The sequence below is a fragment of the Equus przewalskii genome, chromosome 6, assembly GCF_037783145.1.
Source record: "Equus przewalskii isolate Varuska chromosome 6, EquPr2, whole genome shotgun sequence".
Lineage (NCBI taxonomy): Eukaryota > Metazoa > Chordata > Mammalia > Perissodactyla > Equidae > Equus > Equus przewalskii.
In genome coordinates, this window is record NC_091836.1 from 36,720,096 (window position 1) to 36,738,828 (window position 18,733).

The following is an 18,733-nucleotide window of genomic DNA, read 5'->3' on the forward strand; positions in this document are numbered from 1 at the left end:
AAATTCTAAAAAAATTCTCCAACTTCTATCATTTTTGTCCTTGATTTCACCTTCACTACCTTAATTTAGAACATCCTATCTCTCACTTTTAGATCTTACCATATTTTCCTAACCGATCTCCATGTTTCCGCTCTTGATCCCTTTTAATCCATTCTCTACGAAGCAGCCTGAACAATCTTTATGTAGGGCAGTTTGATCATATAACTGCTCTTCAAATACCCATCAGGGGCTTCCCAACATAAGGTTATTTTTCATATGGTCTGCTTGTCTCCTAAATCTCTTTTCTTTCCCCAGGAACATTAGGCTCCATCAATATGGAACCAGGTTTTCCAGAATTTTCCACGGTATGTTACACCTCCAAGCCTCCGCCCGTGTGTGTTCTCTGCCCAGAGCCTCCCTTCTGTGTCTTGTGTCAGACATTATGTCTCCCACAGTGAAGCTCCTAACTCAAGGCTTTCCCTGTTTTTAGTTTTCAGGGAAGAGGTAATCAGTCTCTCCTTTGTGTATGGTATATATGTCTATTCAAATTGCTTTGATGAATGTTTGTTGAGTTTATTTTCTTTTCTTCACAGTTTTCTCTACTAGACGATGAACTCCTTGAACGATGATGTCTGTAACGTAGAAAATGCTTAATAAGGGCTCGCCAAATTGAAGTGGACTTCACATACCTGCTCTTGCCATAAGCACGCCGGTTTCAAGTAAGTTTTCTTTCTTTTGGCTCCACTCTTGAAATACAAATTGACCTCTCAGAACTTTTCCTCTAATGCCCTTGTAGGAAAATGTTAATAACTGGTCAGTGACAGCCGTGATTAAGCCTTCTGTCTCCTTTATTTAGATTGGTGTCACTGCACTGGCTGTGAGAGAGCCATAAAAAACATTAACACTGCATCCACCATGACAGAGCAAACCATTCCCTAGAAATTGATAAGGGCTTTTTTTCTGGAAATGAATTTGGTTGTGGCAAAACAAATGGTTGCCTCTATTGCCATCCATCTCTTTTTCTTTAATAACTTTCATTTCTTTCACCACATCCCTTTGTCTGATTAGTATAATGAATGCATTTATCTTTGAAGGATGGGAATTGGCAGAATTTTTCAGGACAGAGGAAAACTAAATATCCCTTAAGCAAGCCCCTTAATATGTTTTAAACTATCATTTGGGAGTTTTGGTTAACCATTTGGAAATCTGGGTCTTATTTCTCTAACAAGGATCAATGATCCTGAAAAGAAACTTAAAAGCAAATTTTAATTCTCTGACTGGGATAAAATATTCGTATTTGTAGTATATTAATGAGGCTATCAAGACGATTTCATGTGAGTACTATTCGATGATATGACTACAGAATAAAATAAAATTTATGGTTCTAGGGGAAAAATAAAACACAACTAGTTGGTTTCTTAAAACCATGAGAGAAATAAATCTGGCAAATATGTATCAGACAAGCATTTGCAAACCCCTAGTATGTATTAGAAAATGTGGGTCTTTTATATCCTTAAATTTCATTTATTGTTGAATTTATTTTTTTTCACAGCTTTTATGAAAACTTAATTTGCCAGTAAGGAATTAAGAAAAAAACCAAACTAGCACATATTGTTGGAGTGACAGGTTTACCCATTTTTACCTCAGTTTTAAAAATTTGTGTTTCTGATTTTTTTTGAGCACAACTTGCTAGTCAGTAGGCCTCAAATATCCCGTTTTCTCTAGAAAATGAGAAAACGTAGGGCTTAGCAGAAAAATAGAAGGTTTAAAAATATTGCTTATCGTCTAAAAACTCTGCCTTAGTTAGATTCCTTTCAGAACACGGATTGAAGAAATATTGGCTCCGGAAAAACACACACAGGCACCACCAAACAAAGGAGAAAGCAAACAAACGAGAACAACAGGTACACTTCCTTACAGTCGCCAAATTAACCCAAATCTGAAAATCCTCCCAGAACTCATCAATGCAATAATTGCTTTAGAATTTCTATGTTCCATTATAAAAGAAGTAACCATACAAGTTGTCTGGGTCATTTATCAGCTCTTATGATCAGCCACTTCAAGGAAAATATTTTTCCGTGCCTTACAATAATACTATTTTACATCTAGAGAATAGGAATGGCCAAAGAGTTCAGCTTTCCAGGACATTCTCCACTGCTCTTAGGCCGTGCTCTATGATAGACACACAGTAGGGACCTCCAAGCCCACTCTGAAGATAAGAAAGCTTATAATGAGTGACAGTGAACTTTGCCCAAGTTCACTCATTTTAACTAGTAACAGAGGCCAGGAACATGAATATTCTGGTGAAGTGTTTCATTGGATTAATCACTATATTTATTTACTAGATAAGTCCTACATCCCTATGCTGGCTAGGAAGTACAAGACAGTGCTGTCATTAATCCAGAGCCATGAGGAAATAAAACATTGTATGAGGATTTTTCAGATGCTCATAACACCTAACATCCATACAATGCTTTTCCATCTGAACTGGCTTTCACATTCATTATTTCGTGTCATCCTCACAACTTAGGTCATTTTACAGCTGTCAGAAAACTGAAATTAAGAAAATAGGGGTGAAGAAACTTGCGCGTGTTTACAGAATTAGTTGTTGTCAGGGGTGGGATTTGAACCCCTGGTATTTTAACTTTTAGTCAAATGTTCTTCTTACTTCAGGGGACTCTTCAAGATAAAATTTATTTCTACAAGTACCAAAATAAGTTTGAATTTAAAGTTGTTTTACAAACGTTTTTACACATTTATTATGTTTTCCTGGTATTCACAGAGAAAGGTACTGGATATCTTTAAGCTTCTTTTTCCATTGAGTCAGGATGGGCATAATTAATTTCCACTATTGTACTTTGCTGTGGTAAATATAGGCTTCTATCTACATTTTCATGTTCTTTTCCTATTTCTCAATAGGAGTTTGTCGGATGTCACCTCTCCTACTACGTGCGCTTGCCTCAAAGAGGCTTTCCTTCTCTTTTCCATTTCACCTTCTAATGTCGTGCTTCTAATATACTCTAGGCAGAGAGACTAGGTCATTAATCTTGTTAAATGTGTTGGCCATGGTAATGGGTAAAGCGATCAGTGAGAGACTAAAACTTCCAAACTTCAGTGTGCATAAACACTGCTTGAGAAGCGTAAAAAATTCAGCTTCGTGGGATCTCCTCTCAGATATTCTGAGCTGGTAGACTTGGAATGGTGATAAGGCATTCTAACTAACATGCTGTGTATTTCTAAAGGTGATTTTCTCCTGTGTTTAGTCTTATAAACATTAGTGGAGGAGCAGCAGACATGCTTCATGCATGAAGCATGTCACATCAAGTCCACATCTTTTCAATTGCTTGCTTCAGATTGTAGGAGTGGCAACATGGTCCAGTAAATAGCATTTGAAGTCAGTCACACCTGAATTAAAATCCGGTTCTCTTACTTTCAACTTAAGGGACCTTGGCAAAATTTCTTACCCTTTTCCGCCCCCCATCGAATCATCTGGAAAATGCCTCATCACCTCATCTCACATCGTTGCTGTTTCTGATCAAAAGAGATAGTGTCTGTGAAGATATTTTAATATGCCACACAATTCTATATGGTCCTTTAGAATTTTAGTTTGTTGTTGCCAGAAGATTTATTGATAGATCAATCAATTATTACCTTTTTGAAGCTCAGTGGTTTTCCAATTGGTATAGGCAAAATGCTGCTATACTATAGTCCTGCCTGCATCAGCAGCCAAGATATAAGATTCAAGACTAGTAGACTCTTGCTATCAGCATTTCAGGACACACCAAGAGCCAAGTTTGTTCACGAGCCTGCCAGAATGTAGAAGAAAAAGAACACACACATATAAACACAGAAAAAGTGAAAAGGAGCAAGGAAGAGGCTGCTCCCAGTAAAATGGAAATTGGAAGGCTTTATTGGAGCAGATCTTTCTTCCAGGTTTAGCACCTGCTCAGTCACCCAACCCTCCCAATTTGAATAAGTGATTAACAACTCATTAACAGATCATTAGCTAAATCAGCCCAGTGTGGTGAAGAGGACCCCGGTTCACTAATTCCCCTGGATTATCATCAAACGCAGACCAAAAGGGGAATTAACTGTGTCTGATAAAAGTGCTAGTAATTATGCTATTTTTATTTCAGGGTGGAGTAAAGTGGTTTGTAGAGAATGACTCTTCCCCTTTGCATCTGGGAAAGCAGGAGCTTGTCCCCGTACTTGTCAACCTCCTCAGTACAACTCAGAACAGCTTTACTCCCTAGCCCCCTCCTCATCTCAGATTTTCCCCGAGAGGCTAGGTGGATGCCTGATTACTGCTGGACCAGTAATATTTCAGTTTTAGGTCTCTACTCCCAACAGCTTCCTATATACACGTCAGACGTTGGTTTGGCTGGCCAATGACTTCTCCCTGCACTTCACATAAGAAATTAACATTTTCCCCTTAGTTATAGCCTGGTGAATGGATGGACATGTGACACAAACTAAGCCAATCAGATACTTCTTTTCTGAACACAATCTCTTGCACAGAAGTTCAAGAACATGGAAAATGCTCACCGTTCCATTTTATTCTCGAAGTGGTTGAATCAGTCACTTGTGGTTCCTGCCTCCATAAGTACCTTGTTTTCTGCTTATTTCCAAGCCTGGGTGTCCAGCTTCTCCTGGATTCTGTGATTCTCCATTACTTTTCCCATACATCACTTTTGCCTAAGCTACCCTGAGTCCATTTCTGTTATTTTCTGCTAAAGAATTCTGATAATGTGTATGTTTTAGTTCCTGCTTTCAAACTGGAGGAGAGAGACTGAGTTAAGTCTTAAAATTGGAATCAGTGCTCTCACCTCTCCTATTTAGATGGCTTTCTGTCTGACGGTCTCCATCTCAGAAATTGTCACTGTTATTCACCCACTGTCTCACGTCAGGAAACTGGAAGTCATTCTTGATTCCCTTCTCTATCACCCCCTACCTTTAGCCATCAGCAGATCTGATTGTTTCGTCTCCAGATTATATATAGATTCTATTCATTTGTCTCAATCTTCACTGCCACTTCTGCCTTCCTACAAAATGTTTTCACACAGCAGCCACCCCCCATGCAAATTCTAACATAAATTGAATAATCTCGCTAGATTATTTAAATATTTTCAATGGCTTCCTGTTGCCTTAAAATAAAATCCTGTTTGACCTACTGGCTGTCTCCTCTTTCCAGCCTTCTCTCACACCTTTCCCTTCGCCGGGTGCTCCAGAGGCCCTGCAACCCTCTAAGTTCCTGGGCAGGCAGAGTTCTTTCCCAGCTCAGGTCTTGTTAAACTATCACACTATTCTCTCTTCACATAAATCTTTCCTTTTTGTCCTCCAGGTCTTAGATAAATGTCACCTTTGCAGAGAATCCTTTCTTGGCCATCCTATGCAAATAAATTTTGTTTCCTTTAAAGGACTCGTAAACTTATAATTACATATTTATTTGTTTGCACATTGTCTATTTTCTTCTTTAGTAGGATAAGCATAAATTATAGTTTGTTAGCCATAGTCCTAGTCTATGCCTGTTGCCTCAGCAAATTATTAAAAGTCACTCAAAATGTCCAGGTTTCAAGGGTCACGCTAAACCTCAGATTATAAGCATCACGAGAACAGGACCAATTTGTCTTTGTCTGTGTTATTTTTTGTAATTTCACCAATACATATCAAGTTCTTAGAAGAAAAGTTCTCTTGAGTACCTCACTAACTCATGATCAAATTATCACTATCAAAGCTCTCACAAAAGAGATTTCTAGAACGTTATGACACTGTAGTCTCCATCCCTAACTTACTGTGGCTTACGAGATTTTTTTCCTCTCTCCTAATGAAAACTTCTATTTCCTCATTCTCCCTCAACGTTAAAGTTAGATTAAGTAGGATCACTTGATAAAAAATATGCCATCCTTTGTTTCCTAGCCAGCATCATCTTTCTCTCCTTTCTCTTTTTAAAAACTAATACCATCATTCATCAGACCACCTGAGTTTTACTTCTCTTCATCTTCTGAAATGTACTCATCCCTCCATATCCTCTCTTTAAAATTATACTCTTACTTCTAGGTTCACACTCTTGTTTCCTTATTGACTTCAGGCTTCCCACCCTATTTCCAACAATGTGGGCTTTATATCCAGGCAATTAAAAGCATAAATGGGTTTCATAGTACCAAGATCCAGATTACCATCATTACTGCAGTGCTTTCTAGCTTTGTGACCTTGTGCAGCTTACTTAAATTCTCAAATTCTTAAGTTCTGCATATGTGAAATGGACATAATCATATCACCATAGCATTATTGTGAGGAATCATTGAAATATGTATGTAAAGCATTTAGTACAGAGTCTGAAACAAACTAATAATATGACTGACGAATGCCACCACCGCCACCATCATCATCGTCATCATCACTGTAATTGTTATGTGAAGCACTTAGTACAGTGCCTTGGGCAAGTAGACACTTTATACGTGCTCTCACTGTAGTCAATGACATTAGCATCCACCCTGATGCCAAGATGACATCCAAGAACTCCAACATCCCCAACTGCCTGAATCTTCACTTAACCTCTACCTGACTTTTGCAGCAACAGCCCCATTACACTCTAAATCTCATCTTCATTCATAGTGGCTCAAATTTAAATTTTTCTTTTTTTCCTTTCTTCCTTTTTTTTTCTTCCCACTTGCTCATCTTCCTTCCTTCCTGATATTTATACCTATACCAGCCTACTTTCAAAGATAAATACATTTTTTTATCCCAAGAGTCTTAATTTGTTTTAAACTCTTTAGCAAAAGCATAATTTAAAAAACAGATTTAGAAGAAACTTAAAGAAATAAGCGTGGATACCTTTAAAATACTTGCTAAGTCCTATCTAGTGTAATCTCGATCTAATAGCCAGACTAAGATGGTCCCCAGTGAGCCCGGCCTCCCAGGATTCCCGCCCTTGTTTAATACCCTGCTTTTGAGTGTGGGCTGGACCTAGTGACTCTTTCTAATCAATAAAGTAAGAGGAATTGGAGAAAATGTCACTTCCATGACTAGGCAACAAAAGGTTGTGCCTTCTGTCTTGCTTTTCAAACCCGTCCGTTGCCTTCTTGGATTGCACACTTTGATGAAACAAACTGTCATGCTGGTCTCAACAGCATGGGAATCAAGGACAGTCTTTGGCCAGCACCCAGCAAAGAACAGAGGATCTTAGTTCAACAGCCTGTGAGGAACTAAATCCTGCAAACAACCATGCAAGCTTGGAAGTAGAACCTTTCCTGGTCAAGCCTGGAGACGACAGAGCCCAGCCAACACCTCAACTGCAGCCTGTGAGAGACTGAGTAGAGGGTCCAGTTAAGTCATGCCAATAGAGTATGACGTTTTAAGATGCTAAGCTTTGGGACGATTTGTTACATAGCAATGGATAACTAATGCACCTGTGTAGCCTTTTATATTTAGCTTTTCTCATCTTAAAGTCAGGGAGTTGAACAGAGCTACTTTAAAACCCTGCTGCCTGGCTGCCTATAACCTTGTACTATCAACCTTAATTTGCTTTTCACTATTCCCTGGGAAGAGTTCAACGTATTCATGGTTTCTTTCTGTGGCTCTATATACCTTTCAGACTTGCTCTTACAGCAGCATTTTCAGCCAAGTACCCACCCTGCAATTTTAGGGGCAAGTCTAACCTTAGGAGTTCCTGGGGCCCTTCTAAGCTTGATGTTTCCCTGTGTTTTTAACCTTTTCCCCTCCTCTACTTCTCTGTCAGAGGACAAGTTGGCTCTACTCCTCTCTGATGACCACGCTTTATCTCTCATCATTATTCTATTCCCTCCTACCTTCTCCTGGACTTTATCATAGCAGCTAAACTCTCCTCTCTCTGTTCACTCATCCTGTCCCTATCTAATAACATCTACTCCTTTTACACAGCTGTTGATATATCTCACCTATCCTTTAAAAAAATAATAATAAATCCCGAACACAACAAAACGACAGGAAGTACAGGCTTTCTCTCTGCCCTAAGTTCTTCTTCCATCCTTTACCAGGAGTTTATACTCACTTCTCATAGCCCCCTCACTTGTTTCTCCAAGACTTATAAACTTTTCACCTACTTTCCTAGCAGAGCTACAGTCCTCGTGAAATATAACTCTCTCCAACTTTCATTGTATCGATACTCTATCCCCCACAGTCTTTTCAAAACTAAAATGATATGTTGTGTCCTCTGCTCATTCCATTTTCATCTCCATTTCTGTGCCTTCCTCCTTCTGTTCATTGAAAGGGGAAAAGATTCTATCCGCAGCTGCCCTCTCCATTAGTTATTCTTTGAGTAAATACACATTGAGTAGTTTCCATGTACTAGACCTTGTGCTAGGTACTGTATCCATAGGTTGTCTTAGATTTTTCCTTCTCTTTGGCCTCTATCCTTATTTTCGTTTTCACTGCTGCCTGAAAATCATTACATGAATTTCTTGTTAACTCCCCAGGGAAGTCCTTGTAACTGCTCATTTTTATGTTTCTTCTCCCTCAAACCTCAAACTGTACTCCTACCTTCATCTGCCTCTGCTCATGGCTAAATTAGTATACTGTATGCATTATTTCTCACATCTCACTCCATTCCCTCCTACTGCCATCTCCCTGCATCCACCCCTTGTTCTTTCCTTCCTAAATGACTGCAGTCATCTCCTAACCTTCTCCTTCTTCTAGCCTGTCTCTGTCTTGCTCCATTCTGTTCTACTCCATCAGGTACTCTTCCATGCCTTCCCCTCCCTCCCCTCCCCTCTCTTTTCTCTCTCTCCCTTGCCTGCTTTTCTCTTTTCTTCCTACTACTGCTATCGGGCAAATTTGGTTTTATCTATAATGTCTCTCGAATGATTTGTTCTCAGTCTTGGTTTACCAATGCAAGTCTAGAGATTCTGATTTAATTGGTGCCAGGTTGGGCCCAAGTGTTGGCATTTTCAGTTTTAATATGCAGCCAGAGTTAAAAATACTGACTGAGGTGGCCTGAGAAGCATTAGTGTTTCCCCACCAGTTGCTGAATGAAGCCCCAATTTCTTAATCTGGTATTTAAATAGGTCTACACTGTAGTTCCAAAATTTTTAAAATCTTAATTCTTAGTACATTCTCATGTGGATACTTACCCAATTGAAATACCTGCCACACTCATACATTACTTGAGATCTCCTATAACTATATTTCTGCTCATTAAATTTCCATTATCTAAAATTTGCAAATTATAGCAAACCTGAGATCACTGCCTCATCCTCATTTCTCCACCTGTCAAAATTCCAGTTGATGCATTCAAAACTTTTGCAAAGTGTTAAGAAACAAACTAAAACTCCAGCACTCAAAAATTTGGGCATACGGCATGAACAGATACTCATGAAAGATAAATTGCTCTTGGCTAGTAAACATAAGAAAAATTTAATGAATCAAATGCAGATTAAAATGACACTAAGACACTTGCTTATTTCAAACAAAATAATAGTGCTTTAAAAAAAATAATGTTTGGTTCTGACCAGGAGCTTGTGAGACTAGCAACTTCATTTGCTGCTCTTGAAAATGTAACTTGTATTTCTTTTTTTCTATACGTGGCAAAATGTAATGAGAATCCTAAAATCACTTTTGATCTAGTAATTTCACTCATATAAATTTATCCTGAGTAAATGATCAGAAATTCAGACAAAGATTTATATGTAAAGATATTTACTGAAGTGTTATTTGTCATAGCAAAACACTGGAAAAAAATTAAATGTCCAATAGTAGGGGAATGGCTACATAAATCATCCACATGTTGGACTGTTTCCATTAGAAATAGTGCTTACAAAAGACATAAGGATGTAGAAAGCTATGCATGATTTAAGTGAAAATCACCTAACAACTTACGTACATCATTGTTTGCAATGAGAACTTATCCCTTACTCCTGATGTTTCCTTCTTTGCGGGGAATGGGAGGCACATCCATCAGGGATACTTCTGGTCTTTTTTTGCTGCCTCACATACTCTACCCCTTGAAAGGAATAACTTGATAAATGAATGGATTTGAACACTGAGTTCCTCCTCTGCCTTTCTATTGTCATATCTTTTTGACTCAGAGAACTCACATTCTGGGTTTGCCTATATGTAAAAGTTTTACAAGGGCAGCCCCTAAAATAGGGAGGACTGCAGCTGTCCAGCATTGCCTTCGTGGGTAAATCTTCCCACTTTATGTTCAATGTGCTGAGTGATTTTCATGCATCATCTCGTTTAATGCTCACAAAAATTCAGAGTAAGCCGCTATTCCCATTTTGCAGATGGGGAAATTGAGATTAAGCAACTCCTGTATTTACCTAGCATTCCCCAATTAGAAAACTGACCGACAGAAGATTAGCCCTTAGATTGACTGACTACAGGACTTGGGCTTCCAACTATTAGTATCACTACCTTTCTGGCAGAAGAGGCTGCTTCCCCCTTAAAAACAAAAAATAAAAGCAAACAAAGGAAAACAAAACCCTAATTTGGATTTTAGGAAAGGAATTGACCTCCAAACACTTTTATTTTGGAATTTCTAGGAACCTCTGGGTATACATTGAAGTGTTAAAAAATTACATATATCCAATTTTCAGGCAGTGGTTCTGGGAGAGTGAGAAGCCTGTGGTGAGAGGATGATTGCGTGAATCACCGTCCCTTCCACCCTCTTCCCTGAGCCCTGAGTGCCCATGCCGGAGAATACGCCTCCAGGAGCTCCTCCAAGAGCTCCTCCAGCAACACGGCATTCTTCAGGAAGATGCTCCCTAATGGCACGCGCTGCCTTCGGGACTCCAGTAATTGCTTGTAAATCCTACTAAACCCTGGAAGCTTTTGGTCCATTTGTTCAGCTCTGATGTGCTATGAACTAATAAACCAGAACGAGAAGCCAGTTCTTGGAATCATCTCTTGGAAATTAAACACCCCAGGAAAATGCAAGTTCATTCCCATCAGGCATGACGGTTTAGAGCAAACATCCATTGTATGGTGAGCTGACATACAAACGTGTGTGCAGGATGCCTCATTTCTAGGGAAGCAAGAAGCTCTTGGAAACTTCCTCAGTCATGATATCAGTGGGGGTCAGTGGAACAGAGATCAGGGACCACGTCCAAGAATAATCACACTTCTCTTCTTTGCCAAGAGACATTTGAAAAGTACTTGTTTGACTATAGCACTGACCTGGACACAGAACCTTAAGAACTGAACAATATAATCATTTTCTTAGAGTTTACAAAGGATATGTCTTTGCTCCCCTGTTGAGGCAATACAGGGAAAGCTCCTGAGTAAAATAGAAGCAGCACTTCCAACTCCCTTTGTCTCTCTTCACATTAGATATTAGGAGGTAATGAACACTAATCCATACCCTCATCAGCTGACGTCTTTTACTTGATGCTCTCTGTGTAGCTGGGTTCCCTTCTAGCTGCAAGGTTTCACTGAGAGGTCTTCCTAACTCTTTATTCCTCTCCATTCATTCCTTCAACTTGTAACCTAAACTCTATTTAACCCTTGAGAAGGTCCTTCAAAAACACAGCTTCCATCAAACAAGTCTTCTACATAGAAGCTATCAAACACTTATTATTCAATTATTTGCAAAGTCCAGACCTGTCAACCTATCATGCAAACTTGAAAAATCATCCACGGGTACACTTTATAACGAATCCTTCATTTCCCACTACTGTTCAACGCAAAGCTTTCCAGCAAGCCTAGATTTTTAAGGGTCTCTCAAGTGTACCAGACTGTGTTGTCTCTTAATTGCTATATATATGTGTATATGTCATATTTTATACCTTAAAGCTTGGTATAGTTTCATCAGCATAGATTCCCTTCTCCCATCCTCTCTGGCCATCCAAATTCCATTGAGCTTGCTATCTTAGACCTGATAGGAGGAAATATTTAATGGAACAGTACAATAAGCCTGAAGATCTTTCCATGTATGGCAATGTGAAGTTTTTGGAAAGACATGTCCTGTGCTTCACAAAAGTATTTAAATTAGATACAGATACTAACACAAGATGATATCCTTCCTTATCTTGCAAAAGGAAAAGAAGAATTATAAGTCAATCACTTTCTACTTCAGGAGAGAAAGAAGGCTGGAGGCAATGGCAAGCTCCTTATGATTCCTGGGGTAGGTATCAATACAAAGGCATACAAAGAATGTCTTTCAAAACACATTAAACATGTTGATTTTTACTTTTCTGCTGGCTAATGTGAGACTGAATGATGTAATCAGAGCAAAACTGATATGTATCTTTAATGATTTTGAAGTTCTGGATATAAGATTAAAAAAAGAAAACAGTGAGAATAACAAGTGTTGCTTTTTCAACTTCTTTTCCAATTGGAGGTTGTAAGTTTGGCAGAGGAAGTAAGATATGAGTAGGGAACAGCTGGCTGTATAGATGGTGTCAAAGCAGGATTTGTTTTCCTGGACCATGGCTTTCCAGACAAAGAGTTCCTGGCAAGAGATGGTGTTTAGCTCACAGGGAACGTGGGAGGAGAGTTGCTGACCTGACCAAAGAGCTTTAAAATGAAATTTGTAGAAGAAACTGAAAAATGTCCAGATAACTCTGCAGAACGGCATGCCCCTGAGGATAAAAATGACACAGAGAGAAGCACCACGATTCAGGCTCTGTTCTGTTATTTCAAGGAGAAAATAAGAGGGCAGAGGATCAAGATGCTCTGGCCCCAGATGTCTATATTCCAGTGCAGGTCGACCCCTGCCCTGTTCCCTGGGTTCGCTCTTTTCCAGCTCCCTGCACCTCTACTTCTTGGTGAGCGTTGGCTGCACACCCAGGTTGTTTGGGCTTCTGATTTAATTCTGATCGGAGTGGAGTGCAAGTAGCATGCCTGAGAAATCTCAGTCTTGAACCAAAAGCATGCTGCACCTGGTGGGCCTGCCACCACTGCCAGGCTTCTAAGTGTCTCTGCTCCAGGTTTTCTGTGCTGCCCAGGAGGCTGAGGTCTGAAGTACCACTTGCTGAGCTTTGGGCATCTGCATCCATCTCAGCTCGGCCTGGGCTGGCCTGTTCTTGTGAACTGAGTTTCTGCCTTGATTTCCTTCTTTTAAATACCCTTGGTTGACTCACCTAATACTTCAGCCTTTATATAATCAGGGACATGTCCTGAACTCTAGAAAGTGACTAAATCAGTATAGTGCAGATGTTAAGATTAAAGGATTTGAAGTCAGATAAACTGGGATGGAATCCCACTCATGCCACTTACTAATTTCTGTGTCAATAGGTTTATTTATAAAACGGGGATTGCTGTAGTACTATAAATCTTAAAGAAGTTAGTACACGTAACAGCTTAGTTCAGGGCCTAACTCAATACTTGTTAGCTCTTATTCACTTTATAATTGTTTTCATCATTATTGTTACCAACCCAACATTCTGCTGGGGGCTTCCTCTAGAGCTGCTCAGGTGCTGGAAACCCAGACACCTATATGTGGATCTCTCTTTGCTCATCAAAGCCCCAGCAACTGGCATATTCATCTGCCACTTGGAATTTGTTCCTCAGGTGCTTTTCCTGCCATATTGGACATTTAATACTGCTGTGCATCAGATCCATTCCTATTTTAGCATTGTGCAGAGGCCTCAGCCCAAGCTTTTCAACTAGGTAAGAGCCACAAAGCATTTCCCTGTACCCTCATAAAAAGGTCTCTACCTACACCCAGCATCTTCTTCTACTCTGCTAGCCTCATTAAGTTAGCTCACAAGCATGAGAAAAAGCCAAATAAATGAGATACTTTCCCACAAGACAAAGGGTACAATTTCATATTCATCCTTGGGGTTTTAATCAGGTGATATTAATGACTGGAATGTACCAAGAAAAAGAAATACTCATTTGAAAAGAAAAAAAAGGATCATGTTAAAAAAGATCAGAGATACAGCTTCAAATACTTGAAGACTTGTCATGGAGACTTAGCTGTATATTTCCGTCATTTCAGCCAGCTGATCCAGGACCAATGAATAGAAATTATAGGGAGGATAATGTTGACTAATTAAAGATGAGCTTTCTAACAATTAGAGTTGATGAAGAATAGAATGAGATGGCTTGAAATCCTTGCCTTTCCTTGGGACTGAGCAACAGTGACAACTACATTAAGTAATTATTATGCTAATAATTAATTACTCCCCCTTGAGTTTAGGGTCAGTTTAACTGCATGATCTCCATTTTCTGTCTTCTATGCCCAACCCTGCGCCGCCTTCCAGACTCTAAAAATTAAGTTATTTCTAAAGCTGGAAGCATTCTTATTGAAAATGGAAGCTACAGACACAAAAATAACAGTAGATTCTGACAGAGGCCTTCAACACATAGGCCAAAAATTTACCAGAATATCCGAAACCCCTAGCAGAAACCAAGACTTCCTCAAAACCTCCAGAAAGTCTCCTCTCTCTCACAACTTTGGGTGTTGAATTCCTCTATTCCACTTGATCTCAGGACATGACCGACATGGGGCTAGTTAAGGGGGTAGTTAACAGATGTTTAGAGAACTAAAGCCAGGTCCACCTACTTGGTGAGACAGCTACTGAGGGAAGAAGGTGGGTTCAGCTCACAGAGCATTGTGCCCTAATGTAAGACGGCAGCAGAGCTTTCTCCCAGCCCACATCGCAGGGAACAAGCCCAGCCCAGAGCTGGGCTGCCAGAGAGGCTCGGGACTAGCTACAGTGTATGCATGAACCAACAATAAGGAAACCCTGGAATGGGCAACATTCAGAAGTCAGGGTGGGCAAAAGTCTGTTATCAGGCACCTTCCTCCTCTACCTCTCCAGCTGGCAGTCGGCAGTTTAGAGAAGAAACTCAGGGCCTGGAGAAGGATATGGAAATAAATCCAGAGAGGACTCAGACCCACAGGGACAGGAGAATTAGGGAGGTTATGATAACACAGAATCTGGTACAAGGCCCAAAAGGCAAAAGGCAGTAGCCTTCACAGCCAGACACAATGTGTGGGATAAGAGGAGGAGAAAGGCTTGGGTTTGAAAAACAAGGTAGAATCCCAGTTTCCAGAATCCAGAGCTGACCACAGATACCTGTGTATTTTCCCAAGTCTCAGTCTCTCCCTATCTCAGCTCCCAGTTCTGGTCACAGGACTTGTGAAGAACCTCAGCCAATACCTCCATCCCTCATAAACTAGGGTTTTTAGGCAGTATTCTGTCATAATTGAGAGCACAGCCACCAGAGCCAAATTTCCTGCTTCAAATGCCAACTCTGCAATTCACTCCTTGGGTGCTCTCGGGTAAGCTGCTTAACTGCTCTGTAGGCCATTTTCCTCATTTGTGAGGTAGTAATAACAATAGTACCTATGTCATAGAGTTGGTTGAGGGGTAAATTAGTTACACTAGGTAAAGCCCTGAGAACGTGTCTGACACATACCTACACATGTTACCTAATAAATTCAACAAAAGGGGAGAGGCCTCTATTTGAGAGCACCTGTAGTGCCAATGCCCATGCCCTCAGTGGGGCCATGATGACACAGTGGTGACTGTTTGCAAACACTTTACCGTTAACAACTAACTCTCTGAACTCCACCCGTTCTCGGAACCGTCTTCGTTTCCTCTCACGGGTTCGTCTTCGTTTCCTCTCACGGGTTGACCACTACTCTCTTTGCAATTTTACTTAATCAAGGAAAACTTGACTGTGGTGTCTTAAGAGTTTCTCAGGCAAGTAGCATTCTGCTCTGAGGGAGGCCACATATGTGAGAGACATAATGAACAGGAGAGGAGGGTGGGATTTGGAGGATGACCCAGGCTCTTGATTGTGCAAATGGGACAAATCTCCTCCAGTATATATATTTATTATAAGGTATTGGCTCACATGATTATGGAGGCTGAGAAGTCCCTCGATCTGCCATCTACCAGCTGGAGACCCAGGAAAGCCAGTGGTATAGTTTGAAGGTCTTAGAGCCAGAGAGCTGATGGTGTAGACTCCAGTTCCAGGTTCCTGAAGGTCTGAGAACCAGGAGGGCCAAGGGCAGGAGAATATCAAAGCCCCAGATCTAGTCAGGCAGAGAGTAAATTCAACCATCTTGTGCTTTTGTTCTATTTAGTCCCTCAACAGATTGAGTGATGCCCACCCACACTGAGGAAGGCCATCTGCTTTACTCAGACTACCAATTCCAGTCCTAATCTCTTCAAGAAACAGCCTTATAGACACATCCAGAGATAAAGTTTAACCAGCTAACTGGGCATCCCTTGGCCTAGTCAAGTTGGCATAAAATTAACCATCACAGTCCTCACTGGTCATGGCTGAGCCAATGCGGCATAGCAGAAAGAGCATGGCTCAGCTTAAATCCTGAGCCAACCTCAACTTTTGGTATTCTTGGGTCAGTTCCCTCACCTTTCTAAATCTCCATTTCTTTATCTATCAAATGACCTTGATATTACCCATTTTCTGGAGTTGTGACTATTAAACTATATCAGGTATATATGACTAATTGTTAAAGTGCCTCCTTATAGACAATTTTCCACTCCTTCTTCTATTTAATTATTATAGAAATAGATATAGGAGCATACGCACTTCTTCCAAGCACTTCTGACTCCATGCTTCCCAGTGCCGGGTATTAGCAAAAACCTCCTGAGGAAGGGGAGACTTGATTAAGTGGAGGCAGCTGATGTCTAGGATGCTCGGTGACTGAGTGCTCCACGTTTCCTCTGAGTCTTTAGGTATTTTCTGAAATGGAGCTGCGTACAATCAGAAAAGGGCCACTTCAGTGATCAAGGAGGTAGAAAGATTGACAATGAGAAGAAACTTGTTATACATGAAGGGAATTGAAATAGGTTTATGGGAACTATTGACGGCTTTGCTGTAGGAGAACTCGGGGCCCCCTCTGAAGCAATGGAGAGGCAATTAAGTAGTACAAGGAAATGTTAGTGTGAAATAGGAAGCAAACTTGTAGAATTCATTCCCTGAAAAGGTGGAACAGGTTAAAAATGTTAAAAGTTCAACTAGAGTGAGATAGACTCATTGACTGTTTGTGAAGGGAAATGAGATTTAGAGGGCTTGTATTTAACCAAGTGATGTTGTTACTGCCAGACAGAATACTGTTGATGGGTTGCATGGCTGATCCAGATTCAGCCTTGGAGGGCTTCTGTCATGGGCATAGAAAGGGGCAAGCATCTCCCCAAATTTCTAGTCCATGCCTAGCACTGTTTGATCCAAGGAAGCAGTCAGAATAGAAGCCCAGAGGAGGCAGTGTAGGGTTATGTCTAAGAACTGGATTCTGGAATCTGATTGCATAAGTTCCCATCAAGACTCCAACTCTTGTTACATTTGTGATCTTGGGCAAGTTATCTAACCTCTCTGCTTCAGTTTGCCCATATGTAAAACAAGGATGATAGTAGTACTTACATCCTAGATTTGTTGTGAAGATTAAATGAGCTATCTCATGTGCAGACTGTATCACAGTGTCCAGTGTGTAATAAGCATTCCGTCACTGTCGGCAGTTGTTATTATTGTGGTTGTTATAATTAAGATTGAGTCAACTACTAGCAGTCAGGGCTAAGTCAGGGAAAGAGACATCCAAAAGCTACCCTTCCAAAATAATTCCTAGATTACCTTTTATGATCACTAGCTGTTTTGTTAGGACCACTCTAAGTCCCATGTAGCCCATGGAACCCTCAGACTGAAAACACCTTGCTAAAATGAGTTCTATGAACAATGCCAGTTACGTGTTTGTTTCTGTTTGGGCACCAAGATCTTGACTCTAAGAGTTAGGTAGTGTCAACTCATTTCAGAGAATTACCTTTAACTCTACCTAGGGCTTTATGAACAAACACAAAAGGATTTTTGTGAGATTGTATGAGCCAACACCAAGGCCCAAGCACGATATTCTTTTTACTATAAATTGAATTTAGGCATAAACCTGTACATAAAGTGTAAGTTTCACAGAGGGTTTGATATCAATTTCCAGTTCCTCTCGCTAGTTAGACCTGTAGCCCCAGCTAAGAGAATAGCCTCTGTCTGGCATTTTTGGACTCTGCTTCTTCCAGATCATTCCACATAGTCCTCTTGTATTGGTTACTTCCTAAGGCCATCATCCTGATCACCATCTAGAGATAGTTCTTAGTTTAGAGCAGAGTTTCTCAGCCTTGACACTGTTGACGTTTTGGGTCTGGTAAGTCTTTGCTGTCGAGGCTGTCCCGTGTGCTGTACGATGTTCAGCAGCAGTCTGGTCTCTATTCACCAGGTGCCACCAGCACGTCTCCCCACCCCCAGATGTGACAGCCAAAACTGTCTCCAGAGATTTCCAAATATCCCCCCCAACCTGGGGCAGGGGCAAATCATCTTTGGTCAAGAACTTCTGATCTAAATGTATTTACCCAAAGATCACATGAAGAAAATAAAAGGTGATGCTATTAAGAAAAAGAATAACAACAGCACTGACTGAGTGCTGTGTGCAGCAGCGTTTCACACGTAGCCTTTGTAAAGGTTAAGTGTTAGAGCATCAGTGTAGTGTAATGGTTGCACAAACTGAGATGTAGATCCTGACTCCTTGGGCATTACAATCTTTATACCAGTTTTCTCATTTGTAAAATGGGGATAAGAGTTCCTCATAGAAAGTATGTCTGTGTGTGTGCACATGTGTGTGGGTATGTATGTGCACGTGTGTGTGTGCAAGTCTATGTAGTGCTTAGAACAGTGGCACATAAAATGTACTATATAAATATTTTCTATTATTATCTTATTGGTATTTACAGAAACCTTGTTGCATAGGCATTATTATTATTCCCAATCTCTTGATGAGGATATAGAAATTCAGAGAGGATAAGTAATAAGTGTCGTGCCG

The 18,733-nt window shown here is 40.4% G+C and overlaps 1 long non-coding RNA gene across 1 annotated transcript; it reads left to right on the forward strand.

Annotated features, from left to right (window-relative positions):
* Positions 1-246: 246 nt before the first annotated feature.
* Positions 247-10,839, forward strand: LOC139083886 (uncharacterized). The gene is made up of 3 exons (XR_011540954.1): positions 247-344; positions 573-698; positions 10,551-10,839. It is a non-coding gene; the product is annotated as an uncharacterized lncRNA (long non-coding RNA).
* The last annotated feature ends 7,894 nt before the right edge of the window (positions 10,840-18,733 follow it).